This window comes from Bacillus rossius, chromosome 7 (assembly GCF_032445375.1).
Source record: "Bacillus rossius redtenbacheri isolate Brsri chromosome 7, Brsri_v3, whole genome shotgun sequence".
NCBI classification, from domain to species: domain Eukaryota; kingdom Metazoa; phylum Arthropoda; class Insecta; order Phasmatodea; family Bacillidae; genus Bacillus; species Bacillus rossius.
Genome location: NC_086335.1, coordinates 44,975,075 through 44,994,419, shown reverse-complemented (window position 1 = coordinate 44,994,419; position 19,345 = coordinate 44,975,075). Strand labels below are relative to the sequence as shown.

Here is a 19,345-nt window from a genome sequence, read left to right as displayed (position 1 = left end):
TTGTGAAATGGGAGGGGGGTCCAGTTTTTTATGAAAAGGGGGGTGGGTGGGTTAAGTTTTGTTTACATATTTTTCATTGAGTTAAATAAAACTCTGTCACACTAACATCTTAGGAAACAATTCACTTATATAAGTCCATTACTTACACACATAAATTAAAGTAGTGATTTTGCTAGAGAAAAGACAGATAAACATTTTATATTTTGGATTTGTGTGGGAAGAGGGGGGAGGGATGCATTGTTGTAGGCCACTATGAGGATTACAATAATACTTTCAAATTAATCCCTGTGTAACCTTGTGTATTGCTTATAATTTTCTTATTTTGATTTCACTGGCTCTTATTGTTTTAAAACCCTGAAGGGAAAAAGGGGGGGGGTTTCCGTAACACCCCCCCCCCCCCCCGGTTACATCACTGTCCAAGGTTAACAAAGGGTATAGCTAAATCTTGTCAAGTTAAAAGAGACATATCTAAAATCTAGAAATACGGGTCTCCTTGAAGATAAAATTTATTATAAAAAATATAGTAAAAATTAAAAAAAATTAAATATATAAATTAAAATGAAAAAAGTAAAAACATTAACAACTCTTCAAATAAAATCAAGACTTTGTGAAATATAGTAAGATCTTAAAAATCTACTTTTCATATACAAATGAAACTCTGTCTTACCTGATGTGTTGTGTGTGTGTGTGTATATATAAAAATAATTTATTGTTAATTTATTTATTTATTTTAGTCCATCTGAACATACAGACATTTGCACAAATGGTATAGGACACATCAAGAAATATAATTTAACATACAAACAGTAAAAGTTAAAAATACCAAAAATCCAGTCATGGGAAAAAAATAATAAAACTGGTGTTACAGGTACATATACAGCTTCTAAAGATAAAATTTTAAATTTGACAGTTGACACAAGTTTAACACAAAATGGTTGCAGAAACATTAATACAAGTAGAAGTATAGGCTTGATACAATAATACAATTGTATACAGTTAGGCCCTACAATTTAAACAGTAGTAGTACAGTTACAATTACATATTTTACAATACAATTAAAACATATCTTAACATTACTACATGCATAAAGTTAAAGTAGTAATACAGTAGAGACAAATATTGTACAAGATATGAATTACGAATTACAGTAAACTCCCTATTATCCGCGCATGCTACGAAACAAATACAGTACATATGTAAATCTGTATTTTATTACAAGTGAGCAAATTTGAACTCTACTGACGAGTGTATGGTGTGCAGTATACAGTAAACCACCACAGGCGAGCTCAGTGCGAAGGCGCAGATGACTCACGAAGCGGCTTGGCAACACATCGTCGCATTGCTTCACTATTTAGAGGAACAAGACGACGATGCGCAGTTGGCTGAAAAACTTATGTTGCGGAAATTCAATCAAGAATTAAGAAAAGATGTTTCCAAAGCAAGATACAAAAGCAACTGACTGATTTTTTTTTCCAAAAAGTTGTAAATTTTAAGAGTTGTGCTTTTTAATGTCTAATGAAGTGTCTGAGTACGTACAGTATGTACTGTATCCTTGTTACGAAGTAAGTACCGAGCACTTTTATGTTTATATCAGTGAAATTTATTGTATGTTAATTATTCAGTTAAATACTACAATTTTAGCATTATTTTATAATTTTTTCTGTAAATTGTAACTTTTACTGTAAATAAATTTTTAATATATTAAGTTGAAATTAATATTTCCTTTTTTGTTTCCCTTTTTCGGCTCTTTTGCGGATTATCCGCGATTTTCACTATCCGCTGTGGCCCCGCCACTTAATTTCGCGGATAATCGGGAGTGTACTGTATCTCGTAAACATTGAAATTGTATTTATAAATAATCAAAAATAAAGTAGGTATAAAGTGGAAGTTAATGTTGTTCTATTTAGATAGTCTGCTGTGGAGTAGTAGCATTCTTGAAGTAGCAAGTTAAAAACTTTTTTTTTTAAATTGTTGAAAAATTTTTATTTCCTTAATGTTCTGCGGTAGGTTATTGAATAATTTTGCTCCTTTAAAATGCACTGTAATAAATACAAGGGCGCCCATACCTATGGTCAGGCGAGGGCCATGCCCCCCTCACCATAGCTTTCAGGAAAAGAAAAAAAATTAGGTGTTTTTGAAGATTTTTGGCAAATTTTAGTAATTTTTGGCACTTTTTGAAGGTCTGCTCACCCCCCCCCCCTTTTCATCCTATGGGCGCCCTTGAATAGATGTGATAGCGCAGTTCACCATTTCCACGTGTACGTTTTGTTTATGCCTTGTATTGTGTGTGTGAATCTGTGAATTAGTTTTGTATGAATTGTGCATAATTTTATAATTGATTTATTCTACATCTAGTGAGACTTGTACTACAAATAGATTTATGGAAAGTAATACAAATAAATAAAATAATATTGCTTTGTGTAACTGTTGCATTACTGTGATGCAAAAGTTATATTATGACTTTAGACCGAACTTACTGATTAATGTAAAGGCTAGTGCTTAATGCATTGCAATTTCGTAGTGGTTTTAATTATAAACTTCTTCACAAGTCTTTTTTTCTCATCCTCAGTGCATTACACTTATTTCTGTGGTTCTTTAGTCCATTTTTCACAATAGCAAGAAACTTCTTGGCCTTCCTCGGAGACTGAATATCCTGTTCATTTAAGTCACCAATGTATTGGTATCTTGGAGAAACATAACTGGTGCCACCTGTTGAGAGCACAACTAATGAAAAAATATTCAACACACAATTTGAACACAAAACTCACATCTCGATCAAATAACACAAAACAGACACTACACAGAAGTGACATAAATTAAATAAATTTTTTTATATGATAGTTGACACCATCTAGTAAAACATTACAGGGGTTAAATTGACTAATTTTCATTCATTGTAGCAAGGACAGATAGAATTTATTATATAATGATAATCATGAATTTAGCACACAAGTTTAGAACGCCATTAGTGGACATAATAAAGGATAATGTACTGTGAAGGAGGATAGAGTGGGAGAAGAGGGGATGGCAACCAGGCAGTCCACAACCCAATTGCGTGCCACAGATAGATAGTATTTTATGCATAATTCTACAAAACATATCAAGTCACACTCTATGAAATCAGTATAGGCTAACGTGTGTGCATTAAAACACTACTATCATAAGCCTACTCATAAAGAAAGTCATCAATAAAATATCAATAGTGCACCAGTTTTGTTAAACATTTTCACTGTATCAATCGTGGATGTAATACTAATTGATAAGCATAGTATGGTATTTACTCTAGGTGTAAAGTCATAATGAAAGTTAAAATGCCCTCAGAAATTTACAACTGCAACTTCCAAGGCTCACTTAAACCAAGGATGTAGTAGTAGTGGGTATCCTACATCAGCACCAACTGAAATTTGAGTCACATGTCAATAACGAAGTTAAACAAAAACAGTAAGTTAAATTAATTTGTGGTACCTAGTTATAGTAATGTTGGTTTGGTGGATGTATTGGAATTTGAGAGAAAATACTTTACCAAACATGGCTGGAAAAAACTTGTTAATCGAAAAAATCTGCAAAGTAGTTACACAGTTACTTAAGAAGGAATATATTTATTTTAAGGTTAATTTAATTAATGTTCCAAAAACTTGTAAATGTATGTTCTTTGTTTTTAAATTGTAACACATTTGTTCCTTGAGTCCACCAGACTTTTAAAACCTATAATGCATTATAATACTTTAACTGTGTCTTAATTAGGCTTTGAAAAGAATAAATCTACTGATAATGCAATATTTAAACTAACCACGGAAATCTTAGCTCTAAATAATCATTAAGGTGTTATTAAAATTTTTATGACCTACCTAAGGCTTTATTGTGTAAATCATGAAATCCTTATTTAAAAACTGGAATACTATAGAATAAGAAATAATTTCAAAAATTTACTTAAATCTTACCTTAATTCTAGAATACAAAGTGTAATTACAAAAGATAACATGACATGAACAAATTCAACTTCTAATACTCGGATCATTTACCATGGAGTTCTCAAAGGATCTGTTCGTGTCTGTTTATTTATATAATTATTACTCTTTTATGTACATTTGTACTAATTTATCCTTTACATCTTTAGGTATACTCTTATATTGTTTTGTATGTTGTATCTTTTACTTATCTGTCTTACCTATTTTATGTTATATATATAAAATTTTATTATTATTATTGACTTATTTTACATCCAATGAGACTTGTACTCCAAATTTATTTAGGAATTTAATAAAAATAAATATAAAAAAATATTGCTTTGTGTAGGCCTATAACTTACTCAAATAGAATAGCTAGGTTACAACATTGTGTTGCATATTATATCAATGTATAACAATGATGCATTCAATTAACTATCCGGAGATCACTAGCCGAAATGATTACACAACAAGTGGATGCAATACTTTGTTGCACATTTAGGTGAAATATGATTATAACTTTGTTAAGTGATGTATTTCTTTACCTTCTGCCTCTGTTGACACATACGTTTCGGACGAGTATGTCGCCTTTGTCGTATCTCGGACATAACCTTGTTTACTTCTCTTTCCATTAGTGTCGTGACATTCCTCTACAACACAACTGTTTGACTGGTTTCCTCGGGTTTAGAGTGGTAAGCAAATGCGGAGGGAAATCGAAAATTGTGGGAACAGCAGTGTTCTTTAGCCATGTACCACCAAACTTCACTGTATCGAAGCACTCCTCTTCGAAATGTTTGGAACATATTTTTGTCGCCGAAGTTGCTTTGAAATCTTGTCGTCTTACTTTGATTTCCCACAACCTTCTACGGTTTTCATCCTTCGGAAAACTGAAAAAGATTAAAACTGAGAGATAAAAAGCCAATTATAGCTCTCAAGTACCAAACACCAGCGTATTTTAATGCTAATATTCACGTAAATAAGCATATTTACTTGTGAAAACTTAGCTGGCTTCCTTTATGATGTATTGACTTGCATCCAAACGCACAGCAATACAGAACCATTTTCAAAAATTAGCACATAACACGTATTTTCGCCCCGATGCGATATGTCAACAACAGCAATCGTCCTTAAGTCACGTGTTTTTCGAGCCAACCATGTTGAACACGCATTTGTGACGTCACGCTCTCTCTACCCATATTACCTCTATGCTTACACCAAAGTATTTTGAATGTTTTGTTAATATACCAAGAATATTCTTTGGGTTTCATGTTCAAAGTATGTGAACTCAGTGTGAAGGCGAAACACAGCCATTCAGAGAAATGTTATTCTTAGTATTTAAATTCTGTATTATTAGTTGTCATTGGATAGTTACGGTTTATGTAAATATTTTATTGTGCATATAATTTTTCGTTATTTTGTCGTTGAATAGTAAATTTGGTTTTCAAAATAGCAACCAATGAAAGCTATCGTTTCATGAAGAGACATTTATGTATTTTTGTAAAATAATGTGATGTAAGTATTATTTGTAATTGTCTAATTGTGAATAGGCGCAATGGTTATCTGTGGTTTTCATGCAAATATTCATTAGTGAAACGTAAGTAAAAATAAAAGTTTTTAAGAGTACTAGTTAAAATATGTAAACTAACGGAAATCGGTATAAAGGGTGGATATTGGTCGTTGAGATAGTTCAGGGAAGCGACGATAGAGTTTTGTTTTGAGAAGGTGTTTAAGGACCATCAACGGCTGAAACGTTAGACTGGAACATTTGTCTGGTTTAGAACTCTATCTGATATAAGTGTTATGATGCTCCACATAAAACCGTCTATTAATATTAAATATTAACATATTTATCTTGGTAATGAACATATTTATTACAGTCTACAGTTGATATCTTTATAGAAGATTTTGAGAGTAGGAAAATAATTAAGTTAATTATCTTCAAGTATCGTTCGTCGGAGAAGATGACAAACTTAGGTGTACGACTATGCGTTATAAATAATCTGACAAGCTGAAGAAGAATTGTTATTGAACCAATGAAAAAAAGAGATTCAACTAACAAGAACAACGTAAGAAGTTTTTAAGATATTTATCCCAGACGAAGAAACAAATTAGTTAATCTGTAAGGAAAACGAATTACTCTAGCTTATATGAGGAACCAGTACTACAAAATGTTGGCTTCGAAGAAGAAAGAAAGTCTGACATCGACTGGTCCAATACGTAGAGCGGAACAAGTCCACAGTCCCGTTTATCCAAGAGTTTCCAGTTCAGCAGCTTACGAAGGAACGTCGACGTGGTTGTAATTAGAGGTCTTGCAGTACGAGAGGTCCCAGTTCAGCAGTTTCGAAGGAACTACAACGCCATGCCTGTCCAGCAGTACGAGAGGTCCCATCAACGTGAAACTAAGAAGTATCTTTCAAGTTTGCTGTATAGTAATTTAGTAGATTTGGAGGCGAATACCAAAACTGATTAATCACCTTTGTTATTATTTTGATCAGTCAATTAAAGAAATGTGTTGATTTTATTTTCTTTATGATTTGTTTACATATGTTTGTGAACTTCTGGAACTTGATCATGAACTTTAACCGATTGAATATATTTATTTCATAGTTACTGCAAAAAACTTTTAAGTTTGAAAATATTTCAAAGCAATAATCACAAGTAAAGTATATAATATGGAATATCTTTTAGTACGAAAGTCAATTTAATATGGTTTATTAAACATTATAAATAGTCAAGATGAGAGTTTATTAATTTACACAGTTTAGGGAATTATAAAGGTGCCCAATTATTATTATTTATTTTCATTATTTATTCACACATTTGCAAGTTACAAAATTTAATTAAATACGTGGTAACACTGTGGGATATTATTTTCTGTGACACTAAATGTGATAGTTAATACAACTTTAAATACAGCCAGGAATATAAAGAGTCTTCGAACCACTTGACAACATATGAATGACAGATTTATATATCCTAACCTTTACTTACATTATGGATAAACCGAATGAGGTTAAAATGTGTTGAATTTAGGAGGTTTGACGTGCACTTGATATACATACAAAGTAAAATCACAGGTTTTTGCAAGTAGAAAATGGCAATTTTCCCGCTGTGAACGTGTTCTTGACAGCTTTGATTTAAAACGGTTACTAAAACGGCATGATAAATATAGTAGCGACGTATCAAGTCAGACAGTTTTATATTAATAGCATAATGAGAAACCTGAGACAGAACATGAGATAACATTACACGACATAGAAATGACACGAGTCACGTAAAAAAAGTTAGTTGGAAAAAGCAAAATATAAACGTTAATTAACTCTTTCATTTTTTACTGAGAAGAAATCTAAATAAAGAAATATGGCTTGATGAGCTTTAAGAGAGAAACTGTTCATAATTTAAAATATATATTTTTTATTTCTTTTAAATTAGCACAGGAAATTCGTTTAACAGAAATAACTTCATTTCAGAGACCAAGACATACTGCCACTGTTAGAAATGTCAGTATATTTCGTCCATGGCTAGCATAGGCTACTAAACTAAACGCCAAAGCGATGCTAGCTTTAGTGTTTGTCAAGAGGTTGGAGGTATGTGAAGATTTAATTATTTGTGTAGGTAGTTGTGAAATATTAGCATTTTTCCACATAAATTTTTATCCGAACAACAACAAAAAATGGTCGTGTGTGCTTATGTGCGCGCGTTATAAGTTATACTTAATTTACCTAGTAAAAAACTAACTTTAATTTTGCATGAAAATAATTAATATAAATAAAATAATAAAATGACTGCAGATGTTTTTAACACGGTAAATTGAGTATAAATACGGTAAAAAAAATTAAATTAATGCTCCGTATTCAGTTATTAAGTAATATAAACACGTGTATAAAATTAATTATTTAATTTCGTAAAATACTCGAGTTAATATAAAATTAATAATGAAAATCAATAAATATGGTGAACATTTATTATAATATATTTATTTTAATTATTTATTAAGTAATAAGGCAAAATAATAATTTATAATGCAAACATTTTATAAATACGGCAACATAACCTCACTTACAAAAATATATCTGAAAAAAGTTTTTAAACACAATAACTATCACTAATATTCGGATAAATAAATGTGTTAATGGACGAGTATTCTATATCAGTCACTAAAGTATATGATTTAAAAGCGCATATTTAATTTTTATTTGTATGTAGTCTTTTATGTTCATCCTGTGAAAATTTCGTTGCATGGTATGGGCGCGCATTGGTAAAAGTCACTCTCATAATTTTTTTTTCATAATAAGAATAAAGAAGTTTAACTTAAAAAAAATTGTCTTGCGTAACATTTTCAGGTATTTGAAAAGTTAAAACCAGACATTCGAGATACAAGACTTGGATGGCCGGCAAGAGTAATCGGTTTCCCCGGGTGCGAATGTCCCCTGGCCACAGTTTCCGACTGTTTGCTCTAGTTCAGGACGCGGGACACCCACGTGAACATGTGCCACCGCCAGCGCTGTTTGCGCAGGGATCAGGCTGTGTCCACAAGGGCGGGAGTCGGAGAGCACTCGATCGCGATAGCTACCTCGTGGCGACCCCCAGCACGCTGCGTTTGCACTCACACTTATACGTTACTTTCGAACGAGTTAACGCAAACACTTGTCCGTTAATAACTTTACGAAGCTGGCAGCGTGGCGTGAAAAAAAAAAAGTCCGGTTTCTGACACACGTTAGGGTAAATTTTTTCCTAGAAAATGTAGGTATTAATTTTCCAAAAAAATTTACAAATTTGTTTGATAAACTTGCGGACAATAACCATCGTAAACGTAAAAATTTCGTAAAGGGTTGGGAGAACATTGGTACGTAGCTATTTACTCAACCTCGTAAGTTATACGCGCGTTTGTTTAAACTCAAATGCATGGACACGGACAGTAAGTAGTATAGCTTGGCCGGTCTGAGCAAAGGAGTCCGTAGGTGGAGTCGGTCCACCATCTTGGATTGTGACGTCACGGAGGCCTTGACCTTTGACCTTGCCCTTCAAAAATTGCCAAACAATACTCAAAATGGTTGCTACACTGCGAAAACTCAAAGGACAAAAAACGTATGACATATTAACAGTGAGAGATAGTCTTAAAAAGAACACGCACTGGAACTATTCCGCATGCTGAGGAAACCCAAGGGGCCAGGGACAACTAATTTTATCGCCGCCCTCCCAGTTACATAATGTACAATCATTCAAACACCACAATGACAAAACAAATAAATTTAAAGACTAAATGTTACCGTTGCAATAACTGCAAACGTGATCTGGAGAAAAAACTGCATATTTTTTGTAAGTTTTCCAATGAATTTTCATTAGCAATATAATTGTGATTTTTGTCCTACTGTCAGGGTAAACACAAGCATAAAAGGCGACATGCGTATGATGTACCGCTAATATCTTGCTGGTCCGGTTCCGTTTCCGCGTGAATGTGGAACGGGGCCCCTTAGTGCGGAGCTGTCCGGTGTTGGTCAGGGTAGTTAGTGCATTATTAGCTGTGTTGTCCCCACGGGTTGCGCTGAGCTCCGCTGACCTCGACCTGTTGTCCGAGATGAATGATGAAATTCGCGAGCTCCGGCCGACGATCGATGCGGAGGCAAGCCTAATCCGCCGCTAATGGGGGAGGGGGCGGCCCCCCCCCCTTCACCGGCCCGGGAGGCCTGCGGCACGGACACCGCTGATTAGTCGCCTTGTTTGCGGGGCGGCTGATTGCACCGGCTCGCCTGGCCGACAGGTGTGCGCGCGCGCTTCGCTTCGGACGACGAGGTCTGGACGCTCGTAGCGTCTACCCTGCGTCTACTGTTTCCCCAAAGCAAAATAACTTCAACATAGTGCTAGGAAATTACCTCGAAGCAACTCATCTCTGTCGCTCATGGCATCAGTAACTCTATTGTTCATTTAACTACTCTTCTGTACATACCAAGGTCTTTATAACAATTCATATACAGTGTGGGGATACAGATCCGGAAAGACTAGTCGAATACAAATTAAAATTAGAGTTTCTTGATTGACTAATATCTACACTATGACTTTACACAGAAATAATTTCAGTTATGGTAGGTCCACTATTTACTCTCTCCACCAGCTCGACTCAACAATGGCTCTCTCTACTGTTCGTCTCTTGCTACACCAGCTACACCCCTCGGTCCCAAAACCTACTCACTCGCCCACCGCACGCGCAACACCGACCCAGGTGCTCCGATCTTCGCAAACGAAGCCCGTCACTCGCCACCTGCTATCGCTCGCCAAGGGGTGTCACCTCATCCTCTTCGCTTCCCTCTTGCGTCGCTCCGAGGATCCGCCGGTATTGCCAACAGTCTCTCTCTGCAGGTCGGACCGCCTTATTCACCTGCTGGCGTTACCCATGGAAAGGTCTCTTAGCCCTCCGAAGTATCGCGTCATCAAAGCACCCGAATTAACACTCGTTTCTGAGAGAACAAAGGCATACTAATTACGCCACATCACGCGACGGCGCTCTCAGAACCCGCAGAACGTTCCAGACAGTAAGGCACCCCGGACTCCGCGAGAAAGAGGTCTGATAATGGAAAGGGGGGATGTCCATGTAGAGAAAGACTGAGGGGGGGGGGTGAAGGACGGGCGCTACCTGTGTCACGTCCGCTCAAGGAGGAGGCGGGTTGGGGTTTCCCCGGGAATCCGCAGACTGGCGCACCGAGCTGGCTGGCCGACCTCGTCTATAGCAGCCTCGTAACAATATTACTCACCAATGAGTCGCAATATTGCTTAACATCTCTCTGCAATCACAGCTTCAATAAATTTTTCTAACAAACAGAAACACGATAACACATATGCGTTTTTCGTAGAGCCTTGAAAATATTTTCACCATATCAAGCCGAATACTTACTTGTATTTCAAAAATTTATCCTATTGCAAGTCCTTTCTTCTCAGGCAAGAAGCCAATATTTGTAGCTATATTTATTTCTTAACCATCGCCAACACTCAGCATTACTCTAATACGAAAGTATGAAAACACTGTTAAAACCTGCTGAAGGTAGCTGCACAGCCTTGAAACTGCTTCCAACTTACCAACTAATAGAGCTGTTTTAACATATTGAATTGATTTGCGCACCGTCAATTTTACGGACTCTTCAAGAAAGAATGCACCTCATATAAACAAAGCGTTCCTCGTAGCTTCGTTGAAACTACGCCATATTTCTGAGTTCCGTTGTAAACAAACACGCACGTCGAAGGACAGTGTTTTTACTGTGGAATTAACTAGTTTTTGAATGTTTAGTTATTTTACCATTATTATTTTTGTGAGTTCGTGTCCAAAGTAAGCAACATCGGTACTTGGAGGTTAAAAGGATCCCTTAATAATATGTAGCCAGTGTTTTGGTTCACGAGCCTCGTCGCTCAGCCCTTCAGTTGCGCTAAGCGAAGCTACAGCGTGTCGCATCGTTAGTTTGCAGTGTGCATTGTACCGGGCATTTACTTTCTCTTCAATGCACGATTTCTGCCATTATCATTGCCCTTGTTTAGGTGTGCTCTGTTGCCAGATGTACACCAGTACACCATAGAGCACAACATTTTTAGACAAAAACATTAGACAAACAAACATAGGCCTATAATGTAGGTGTTGGAAAAAATTTCAAACGTATCATTATATTATTAAGATGAAATTTAGGAATAATATTTCGGGGCATTAATTTTTTTTCTTGTATTTCATCTAGAGCATCATCTTATGGTATTCTAGTTTACTTCAAGGAGATGGAACTTAAATACGCAATCTTGGTTTGAACAATTTTTTTTCATACACATTTTTATATAGTTTAGTATTTATAAAATTGTCTCTAATTTAGCATAGCATATATTTTAATTGCGTTTCTTGTAATACATAGTGACTAAATGCTACAAATGGTTTCTCCCATGAAAAAATTGGTATTTAGTATCGAGTTATTTTTTTCCCCATCTTAGAATGACTAAAACTTTAATAATACTGCGAATAGACACATTTTATAGTCTAAGAAAAATAAAAAACATTAAAAAAATTAATAAATATTAAAACTTACTTAGTCTGGTGGCTAGCGTGTCTGGCGTTAGGGCCGAGGGACCCGGGTTCGATTCCCGACTTGGGAGGGGACATTTAAACCTTCTCCCCGGGTTCAGGACTGGCTGTCTCCCACCTCCATCCCGCGGAAGGCAATGGCAAACCACCGCGGGAACCACCCTGCCTCGGCAAGAAGCACTGGGACGTCGCGGCAATCATATCGTGCGTTGCCTGTGCTCGCGGTACCCAGTGACGGGCAAGACGACTCATCATCAGTGGCGTAGCAGGCGGGTGGCTGGGATGGCCCCCGCCAGGGGCGCCGGAGCCGGGTGTGCGGGGGGGGGGGAGGGCGGGGAGGGGCCGCCACCACGGTTTCGCGGTTACTGAACCCTCCCCCTTCTCTTTCAATCCAGGTCTGGCCAGGGGCGCCAGTCACCTTAGCTCATCATACCAAACAATATGAACAACGCCAACAAGCCGGGCGGTGTAGATGCACTGCAAAGTTGAGCGCGTGGCAGACTGCAGCGCCTCGCCTGCGCGGCGGCGGCCGGGGCAAGGTCGCGGAGGAACACCGCAGAAGAGTCACCGAGGCCACGGGAATGATGGGGGGGGGGGGGGGCAGGGCCGCGGCGGTGGTTGAGGGACTTGCAGCGAGAAGATCAAGCGCGTCGCTGCGGAAGCCGTGGGCGGCTGCTCGGCCGCAACTCTGCGGGCAACAGGGGAGAAGCAAAGTCAGTTGAAGTTGAATAAACGTGCGGGACTTGAGCCACTAAAAAACGAGAGAGAGAGAGAAAAAAAAAACATCGAAAATTGCTGCGAGTATCTTTGTTACGTCACTTGATACGAGTCGCAACGCGAAGTCCTGACTTTAAGGTCCCTGTCTTTACCGATGCAAGATGTTTGCAAGGAGAAGGGACTCACGCCTGGTGGCGCCCGCGTTACTGCACGGGCGAAAGTTAAAACATGTAAGATTATTTAAAAAGAATCCCAAGTTACACGATGGTAAACATTCGGGCGTTTTTTGAAGACCTTGTGAATCGTATGTTTTTCGTCAACAGTAGTGCCGAGCTAGTCTTCCAAATTACACTGCTTCTTTAGATTCATGTTTTGAAATACATTCATAGCTCAACAATGGGTAATTTTTCATAAATTGTTTTATTAATTCAATAACAGTTGAGGGTTTGGTGCAGAGAAACTCAAGGCTTGGTCTCGTATGCCATGTTGGTTATTTATTTTCTTGTATTTGAGGGCTTTTTAAAAAATAAAATCACGGTAGCACTATGCAGGTTATGTTTATTGTCAAATTTTATTATTTAGTTGTATTTTTTATTTGTCTTATGTACCATCCAACGGCTGAGGGCCATTTATAAAATGACATACAAATAAAACAAATGATACATTAAATTACATATGAATAAACAGTTACACAAAAAAAAACCACTGTTAACATAAGAATATACGCGGAGTGACGATACACGTCATAATAGTGACAATATAACACACACATGCATTCATTAACAAAGTTCAAAATAACAACCTACCTATGTTCATTTTTTCTTTTAGTTTAGCAAAAAAAAAGTTACGAAAAACCGATGCAATTCTAGATGTTTATGATCGAAATAACACTGTACATTATGAAAGTTTAAAAATACTTTTCAGTTTATTTAGGTTATAATTCTTTAGGTGCATTGAGGTGAAATTTTAGTAAGAAACGGAAACGCAGTCAAGGGCACGCGCACCATTGACGGAAGTTTGGAACGAAGCAGTTTATTTCGCATTCGCATTTCTGCTATGCCCACGTGCCGAAGATGTCCAGGCAGCTGACCGGGTGTGGCGGCATTAACCCTTATATAGTCACTTTCGTGAACATCGGGGGACGTACCAAGCGTGTCGGTGTTCCAAACAAGTATTCGTGATAGCGAAACTATCCTGAAATACATTTCATGAACTTTAATGGTCATAAAAATAAATAATCTTAAACTTTTAAAAATACGCTGTAATTTTGGGATTATTACAACATTGATAACCCAATATTCTACACAATTATTTTCCGTGTCTCTTTAAAAAAACGTTCAGTGGGTAAATGCGCGGTGTTGAATTACGAGGTTTAAGATTTGAATCCCACCACTGGATAGCGCTTTTTAAAATTTATTTTTACAGGAAGATGGCGGACCCACGTGTATGAACATAAGCCCATATATTGTCACATTCATAAAAATTAGGGCACCAAACGTATTGGTGTGACAAATGAAACTCTGTGATAGTGAAACTACCCTGGAATATATTTGGTAATCTAAAATAGTCATGGTAAAGAGTAATTAAAAATTTTAAAAACTTAAGAATGCTGGTATTGCAACAATTATAATATATATATATATATTCTCCTCGCAATATTCTGTCAGGCTTCTTAGCGCGAAGTTAATAAGCTAAATAAATGTGGTCCAAAATGTGGCAGTGAAATTATTGTTTTTTACTCTTTTTTTAATTATAAGTTACTTGATTATACAAATTGTGCTTCAAACAAATATGTATGAATACTTTTTATTTATTTTACGTATTACTATAATATTATTAAATAAACAGATCAGTCCATTCGGTTGATAATTTCATACTAGGTAAGCCTTAGTCCTATATTTTTACTTAAATTAATATTAAATTAAATACGTTTGTTAGGAAATGAATAACAATGATTTAGCATAGACAATAAAAATAATTTTTACACCAGTACAACTATATTTTAATACTTAATAATTTAAAGTTATCTAAAGTGTGCGTAAACTAATATATTACCTTTTTAATGAATTTTAAAAGGTTGGGCAGAATTTTAATAAATATCCTTGTCGAAAAGCAGGTCCAAGGTGGGATTTAAAATTTTATTAAATCTTTTTTCGTTTTTATCGGAGACGTTGCATTATATAGTTTAACCTTTAGCTCTGCAAATCGAATTATTTGATAGTCGACGCAGCTGCTCCGGTAGCGAATTCTAGCGGATGCAGAACTTCGTGTGAGTCGCGTTCGAAAATTATTCATTGATATTTAATAATTGTCCATATAATCAAAAAAACATTTATTTAATTTGAATATTTGTGCCAGAAATTGTGTTTATAAACTTTTACAGGTGTATTTTCAAGTTATAAGTTCCCGTATGTACAATTTATTTGAAAAAATATTTTATAAATATTACATTATTTTAATAAATAATTAAAATTAATAAATTAAAATACACATTTGGCATAATTATTGATTTTCATTACTAATTGAAATTTATCTCGATTATGTTTACTCAATTAGAGAATTAATTTTATACACATGCTTATATTGATCATCAATACTGAGTATGTTTTTTAAATCTAATTTTTGTTACAATAAATTTCAATATAGTTCAGTGTCTTTAAAAAAAAGATGTATAGCTTCTAACGCGCGTACATAAGCACACACACCTTAGCCTCCTCAGCCCCTCTCCTCTAAAAAATATCCTGTATCCACCACTGAAAGTGGTTTGTACGTTTGTTCATAAAACTTTTCCGTTGAAATTTCTGAGCATTTTCCGATCTATTTCAAGCATATGTATTTCTTACGCACGTACTATATTTAATCATTTCTGTCGTGAGTCGTTGGCATTTTTTTCATTTCATCTGAAGCGCTTCGATACGCGTAGTACTCAGTTAAAATTTGTTTTCCTCTCGACATGCCATCGGCCGGCTTCGCTTTCCGTTGACGTGACTCCGGCGCCTCCCCACCTCCGAGCGACCGGGTCTCGGGTTCCCAATACAGGGCGCAATCTGACGTCAGCCCACGGCTCGGCTTCCTTGCGGATCCGAGGCGCACGTGACTCGGAGCACCGCGGCGGTTTCCTGAACTTGCGTTCGACAATTGGTGGGGGGGGGGGGGGGACGGGTACGTGACTGCCACGCACGTTAGCAGTGAAACTTCGCACTTCAGTAATTCACTCGAACGATAAAACGAAACAATAAAGTAGGTGCACAATGGAGGTTTCACACACAGTAGGTTCTATGGATGTGTTAGTCTATGGAGTTGACGTCTGTTCCTGAAGTTGAAGTAAAAAATTTAAAAACTGAATAGCAAAACAAGTCGTAGCTGTATAAAGGCTAATACATGTACATATAATCGAAATATTGGTATATTTGGGATTGATAAACTCCGACGGCGTTTTTTTTTAATTAGAGAACACATAAAAGATAATGTTTGTTTTGACCCGAAAAATGAAAAGCAAAAAAAAAAAAAAGAATATGTTATCCGCTTTATGCTCCTTTGCAAAAACGTTTTCCATTATATCCTTCTCTGCTCGCTAGGGGATGGTTTGAATTAAAAAAAAAAAAAAAAAAAAAAAAAGAATCTCGCAGCTCGACGTCGTGCAAAGACCCCCGTACCGCTTGGAGTCATGACCAGGTATAAATCCCTAACGACCCTGCGTCAGAAGCGACGCAGGGAGAAAGCTTCCTTACCCATCCCAGTCAGAGTGAACGCATAAACCGTTGGGTCGGCGAGAAGGGGGGGGGGGGGGGGTTCGCTACTGCCGCGGTCCGGATTATCCTCCAACTCGCTGGTGATCATCCCAAGTCCTAAGTTCTGGCGGTTGCGCGCCCGCGTCGCGGGGGTAATCAATCTCCATCAACCTAACCTCACTCTCGTGTCGCAGCGCTTCGTCCATATTAAGAGTGCAGAGGAGAAGTGAGGCGTCACCCGCGGGAACGGCTTCACAATCCTCGCCAACCACAACGACTCACGATCTTATCTTACGTAACTCTCCAGTTTGTTCTGAACCAGTAGCGAATCCAGAGGGGGGGCAAAGGGGCTCAAGCCCCCTCCAAAAGCATCTGGGTACACTATTGTTTTAGTGTTTGCCTTGATAAAGCCCAGCCTCAGCTGGGTCAAGCCCCTTCCAAACCAAAATCATGGATCCGCCACTGTTCTGAACCTATATACATTAGCAATAAGAAACGATACATGTTACTAGTTAATTTCCCCTCCCCCCCCCCAGGAATAACACGACTATGAGACCAATTTATTTTTGATAGGCCTTCAGCTTGAAGGATTGTCTCTCGTGATTTTTTCTACCATTTTCTCTCCGTGTCCATCGCAATCCATACATGATCGGCATGAAGTTATGAAGTGGGTATGTGTAATATTTGCAAACATGGTGGCGGGTATTTAGACTGTCAAATGTCGCTTACGCCTAAATCAAAGAGAATCACCTCGCCAGTTCGTTTTTTTTGGAAAACTTTATTACCACGTTTTTATTAACTAGGTTTCTTGTCTGTCTGTTTGTCTGTTCGGCAGAAAATTTTGCAATCGATTTTAAACTAACTTCCCGGTGAGGTAGAGACTTTAAACTGGATAACAACGCAATATTAACTTGCTTTCTTGTCTGTCTGTTTGTTTGTCTGTTCGGTACAAATTTATTTTTGTTTCATTTAGCAATGCCCCCGGATTCATGGCATTAGGCTACGAGCATAACAGTACAGTGTTGCGGGATGCATAACGCACCACTCCGTAATTTTTTTTAAAAATTATGCCTAGCCTGATAATTATACCCAAATTGTGTTTTTAAATAAATTTCTGGTAAGAATCGCACATAGTCACCGCATCCGCCACTAGAATTCGCTACCGGAGCAGCTTACGTCGACTATCGAATCATTCCATTTTCAGACCGAAATTTTAAACTATATAATGAAAATGTTTAGTGGATTTCAACAAGATGGCAAGCGTTTTAATACAATTTCGTGTAAAAAAAAAAACAGGTACAAAAGCCGGAGTTTAGTAATTTTTCAAGTCTTTAAAAGCTAAAAAGACTTGCAAAATTACTAAACCCCGGCTTTGTACCTGATTTTCGACACTAAATTATATTAAAATACTTGCCATCTTGTTTAAATTCACTAAACAGTTAATAATATAAAGTTTCGCTTTGGCTTTGGCCTTGTGACCTTTCGTTTGCGCCATCATCCACAGATGGCGGCGGCACCGTGGTTACGCAGTTCCGTTCCACGCGACTTCCGTTCCATCCATGAAAAATTACTCCTACCACATGCCGTACGCCGATAGCTGAGCTGCTACACATCAAGATAGCAGCGTGATGTTTCGAGAATGCGGCCGAGCGCATAATCTTGAGCGAGTGGTTGAGTTTCTCACTGCCACGGGAGAGTGGACTGAAGAGTGTTGGAATGCACGAGTGGATTCACGTCGCGCTCCCGCCGTAGTGACGCACACCTCGCCTGCCCTTCCTCCCCCCCCCCCCTCCCATGACGCGGAGGGGTGGGGGTTGCTTCCGCTCGCCAGAGCTGCCCGGGAATTATTTACGGGCGGGGCTCGGGTCGCCCGTTATGTATAGCTGCCCGATACGCCACCGCAACCCGCAGCTCATCAGGACCGTGCACTCGAAACCGCGTGCATTTTTCACGTGCGGGGTCGCCGCTGCTGGAGAGAGAGACAAGGGGGGGGGGGGATTTGTTGCCACGAACCCGGGGAATTTTATTCGAAACAAAAAAAATACAAACAGACTTCCCCCCAGATGTGGTGCGGTGGAAAAATAAAGTCCGGATTGTGAAATTACGAGTTCAGTCACAAAGCGAAAAATAACCTGTTTCTCTTTTTTTTTTTAAATAAAAAAAATTAACACGGTAATGATTTCCTACAGTAGCGGTGTATACCAAAATGACGATATTGATAACTCGAACTCTTTGGAGTACGTATAGCTTCCTTGTACTATATTCCATCACGTGTCCTCTGCGGATTTTTTTTATTGTGTTTTCACCAATTTTTTTCTTGGATTGTTGAGGTAATGCCGTGATTGAGAGTGACCACGAGTGTTTTTATTTGTTCCGCTGTGATACATGTCTGTTACCATCACTCTCTTCACTGTAGAAATGGGAAATCGCTCTCTTTTGATGGTTAAATAGAATATTTGATACGGCTAGAAAATTCGGCGATGCATTCCAAAGTAACTTGAACGTGTTGGTTCGCTCGCACTACATCGTCCGCGTATGTTATTACATATAACCGGCCTCGCGTAAGGTGCATGGTGTTAACATTGCCATGTAGCTTCCCGCAAAGGGTTTCTAAACCAATATTAAACAATATCTGTGATGATGGACATCCTTGCCGTACAGATCGGTGAATTTCAAAAGTAGCGGTGCAAAATCCATTAATGCTCCAGTAATGTATTTTTATGCAGTTAATTACAATTTCTAGAAAATTAATATGACGCATTACCGCCAACACAAACTCGAGGTTTATTCTGTCAAATGCTTTATTCAAAGTCTAAATGAATGATGGCCATATTAATTTTGCTAGTTGTCGCTAGCACACGCCTGTCCCTGATAGCGCTGACGCTGTGAATAATAGTGGG

The 19,345-nt window shown here is 37.6% G+C and overlaps 1 long non-coding RNA gene across 1 annotated transcript; it reads right to left on the bottom strand.

The window, feature by feature from the left end:
* Nucleotides 1-711: 711 nt before the first annotated feature.
* LOC134533938 (uncharacterized) lies at nucleotides 712-5,142 on the bottom strand. Its single transcript, XR_010075411.1, has 3 exons — nucleotides 4,938-5,142; nucleotides 4,493-4,850; nucleotides 712-2,709 (listed from the first exon to the last, which is right to left on the bottom strand). It is a non-coding gene; the product is annotated as an uncharacterized LOC134533938 (long non-coding RNA).
* Between the last annotated feature and the right edge of the window lie 14,203 nt (nucleotides 5,143-19,345).